Below are 4,288 nucleotides of genomic sequence, written 5' to 3'. Positions count from 1 at the left end.
ATTCTCCAGCTATACTGTCCCACTTAGGAGATATACACTATCAGTAGGAGTCAAATATTGATGAAATAAATGGAGATGCTGTAGTAGAGGAAAGGGTGATGTGTAGGATAAATATAATATCATGGAAGGAAAATAGGAAGGAACATTTATAATGAAACAAAGGAACAAGTCCACTGAAATACTGAAACTGCCTGAGTAATATAGAATGTGCCTCCCTTTTTCTATATGAAAAATAGGAAGAATACTGAATCTCAAAAAAAGAAATACTCAAAAAACCACTGGAATGCAGAACCAACAATTTGTGAGCAACACAGCCCAAGTCCTTGCACCTGCATCTTTGTACTTAGCTTGCAGATAGGCGTCTGTGGGAATCACTCATTTAGGGAACATACACATTTAAGACTTTGGTGACCAAGAAGTGATTCTAGCCTCATTATAATATTATAGTAAGATACACACCCCAGGGTGAAGATTCAAGATGCTTATGAGACATGCTCTGTAGGAAGCAACATGATTAGAATGTGAGAAAGCATGAGAGAGCAATACACAAACACAAGGAAAACTGGTGCAAAATTGTGAAATCCCCTCCCTGACCCAACACTAGTTCAGCCCCCTAGCTACTGATACTCTATAAATTTTAAAAACCTAGACCAAGACAAGGCATCTCTCTCTCTCTCTCTCTCTCTCTCTCTCTCTCTCTCTCTCTCTCTCTCTCTCTCTCCTCTCTCTCTCTCTCTCTCTCTCTCTCTCTCTCTCCTCTCTCTCTCTCTCATATCTCTCTGTCTCTCTCTCTCTCTCATCACCAGTCTCCAGTGTGTAATTTAATTTATAATAAATCTCTTCCTTTGTTTCTCATACTTGACATGTCCTTAAATTATTTTCTGTGATGTGGTCAAGAACCTGGAAGTTCCAAGCAGAAGTCTCCCCTGTTCTTATAGACTTCCTTGGACCCCATTGTGGTGACATTAGCACCACATCAAAAGGCTACCAGCAAAGTAACATCAGATTATAGATGAAAGATTTATAAGATTTGGAATATCTAGGGAGGAACTCATATGGGAGCCTGAAAGTCAAGAAAGAAGACAAAGAAAAGCATTAAAGAAAATTGAAGTCTCTGGTACCTGCAGCTACAGTGAATATTAGGCACAGTCCTGATTACCATAAATTTCACTTCACAAGGACATTACTTAATTTCATATTTTTCAAATCCTCTTATTCCCTAATTGTGTAAACTCAAGTACACATACAAAAAGCAAGTGAAAACAAAAAAACTTATCAAAATCAGATTCACTTATGATACAAATTCTGGCAGCATAAGACAAAGCATTTAAAATTACTATGATTAATATATTATGGGTTCTAATAAAAAATAGATATCATGCAAGAACAATAGAGCAATGGAAATAGAGATGCTTTAAGAAAGTTTCAAATGAAAAGTCTAAAAATATTAATACAAATGAATAATATATTTAATAGATATAAAAGATTGAGGAGTAAAACAAATCTAAATATAAGTCCATGGAAAATTCCTAAACTAAAATGAAAAGAGGAAAATTGAACAACAAAAAAAATGATTTTGATATTGCTGGGAGGACTGGTATCCCATGCCCCATAGTCCGGAGCAGCATCTGCCCATTTGTCCCTCCACTGACCCATCCAGCAGTTCCAGACTCAACCAGGTTTCCAGCACCTCATCCTCCCTGTCCCAGGCAAACTGTGTTGGTTTTATATCTTTACTTGATGAAAACAAACTGTTGAGCATTTTTGTGGAACTACAGCATACAAGCAAGGCACTTATAGCCTCAGTGGCAAATTATGATTATTTTTTTTCATATCAGTGACAAAACTCTTGCAGTAGTTTATGTCATCTCTTCTTCTACAGAAAGATGATACCACAAAGTTGTAATCACAGATGTCCTGGTCTTATTGATAAAGCCACTAATAAGCAAAAATGTCTGTTAATGTAAGTGCAGCATGTCAGACCAGTCCTATAGTTACAAGATACCCACTCCCTGTTTGATTGCAAAGATTGGGAGAAAAGGCAATGGAATCAAACAGTTATAGTTAACATGTTTGACATCGAAAAGACACTTAATCAGTCTCCAATATATGGCACCAAATATCTGGGTTGTGAGATGGGTATACAGACCCAGTTTTATGTTAAGAATGACCATTACATTGTCAATGGATCTCAAGAGGCAAATAAACTGCAAGACCTATTGAATAGGTTCATTAAATTGTTTTTTCTCTCTGCCCTCAGTGTGAGAATCCTGAAATAGACCTGTATGTTAATTAAAAAAAAAAAAAAGCAAAGAATAGGTAATTCTTGTTAAGCCTGTGGATATGGAGGAATTCTTGATACACACCATAAACTCTGCATGTTCATTCTCAAAAACTTGCAGGCAAATAATGAGAGTGGTGCAGGAAAGGAAAAATTTAAAAACAGAAAAGAAAAATAGAAAGGGCAAAGACAAGGAAAATGGTTCTGTATTCAGCAATGAGATGCCACTACCACCAGCACCAAATGAGATAAGTGTTCCTATACGTGCTGTGGAAGAAGAGATGGAGAAGGATTGGGTGGAGCATACAACTGAGGAAACTCAGAGCAGTAGAATGGAAAAAATTAGTGACCTTGCAGAAGCTCTGACAGTGATGATTTGGAAGGTACTGTAGAAGTGTGTCAATATCCTATTGGATTTTGTTACGAAAAAGATAGAAGAGGGTATCATTGAGTCACCTGACAAATCGTTGCAGAAGCAGAAAAACTAGATGTAACAGCCATGGGCCCTTTTGTTCTGACTGAAGTTCTTTTCAAAGAGAAGACTGGTGAACTGATGAAGAAACCCAGGTGCCATTTCTTAAGATTTTGTTACGGTAACAAAAAAGCTCACCAGTACCTTCCTCATCTTTTGAAGTGTGCAGTACAATTCATCAAGCTCAGCTCTCTCCAAGATTCCACACACTTGAGGGAGATGTGTGGCACAGCCATTCAGAAGAGTAGGTCATCATCAGCTGTTGGAAAACTCCTCTAAGAAATAGGCCTCAAAAAAAAAAAAAAAACAAACTCTGCAAAGAGATTCATATCAAAGCAAACCAATTATAAAGCCGTTGAAGGAGGCAGAGGAGGAATCTCTGGTGGGAAAGAAGATGAAGATGAAAACATTGAGGAGGTATATTCAAAGACTATTAGTGTAATGAAAGCTGAAACTGTGAAGTCTGACAGCAAGGATGATGACATTGATATTGATGCCATTTGAAAGAACGATGCAACCTAGCTTAATGATATAATGCTGCAGATTCTCTCCATTATCACCCAGAAGTGTAATGTGTATGTCTAAAATCTAAAATGACTTAACATCATGTTACTCTTTGCACTAAAAACCTATTACTGTGAGTGATCAGCAATTAGGCCGAATGAGACCTCTAGGAAGTTCATATTCACATCAAGGATTGGATGTAATTTGTTTATTTATAGCATGTTTCTTTTGGAAAAACTAGATTTGATTTTGGTCATCTTTTATATGTTGGGCTCTGAATGACTTATGCTGATGTAATTGGCTCCTTTTAAAAAGTTATGCCATCATTTAACCTGACAGTGTCCTTGGAGCCTGGTAGATTTTGTTAGGTGCTGAGACTATACAGGGGTTTTCAGCAGAATGTAAACACAAGCTTGTTTATAATGACCTTACTCAGCTGTTAACAAATTTAGTACTTTTGAAATTTTCTTTTTAGTCCCTCAAATTGGCATGCAATATTTTTTTCTTTTGCTGAGGTAGATTAATAATCAAATAATAGTTCAACAAGTTGCTGAGAAGTAAAAGCGACCTGCATGTCCTATTAATAATTTTTAAAATGAGTTTTGAAACTTGGAATTGTGGTTTTTCAATCCATGGACATTTGCCCCAAACTGTAGTCTTTGGACTCATGTGTATTGCATGTTGGACCAACCAAAGAAAAATTTTTACATTAACAAATAAGTTTTTTGTGTGTATATAGTGGTTGCTTTGTACTGAGAGAAAACTCAAAATTTAAACATGTGATTAAATAATAAACTCTTGTTTCATTTGGTGGAAACAAAAAGGAAAATTTACATTCTCAAAAAAAAGAAACAGAGGAGTTTTTCAGCTTTTACCTTTAACATTTAAATTAAAATTTCAAAATGTTTAGATTTATTTATTTATTTATTTATTTATTTATTTATTTATTTATACATACCGGGGATTGAACTCAGGGACACTGAACCACTGAGCCACATCCCCAGCCCTATTTTGTATTTTATTTAGAGATA

General features: G+C 35.9%; 1 pseudogene; it reads left to right on the top strand.

Moving 5' to 3' along the window:
- Nucleotides 1–1,974: 1,974 nt before the first annotated feature.
- LOC113188207 (eukaryotic translation initiation factor 5 pseudogene) lies at nt 1,975–3,257 on the top strand (annotated as a pseudogene).
- Nucleotides 3,258–4,288: the final 1,031 nt, after the last annotated feature.

This window comes from Urocitellus parryii, chromosome 6 (genome assembly GCF_045843805.1).
Source record: "Urocitellus parryii isolate mUroPar1 chromosome 6, mUroPar1.hap1, whole genome shotgun sequence".
NCBI classification, from domain to species: domain Eukaryota; kingdom Metazoa; phylum Chordata; class Mammalia; order Rodentia; family Sciuridae; genus Urocitellus; species Urocitellus parryii.
The sequence above is the reverse complement of the archived record's forward strand: the minus strand, read 5'-3'. Positions and strand labels throughout refer to the sequence as shown.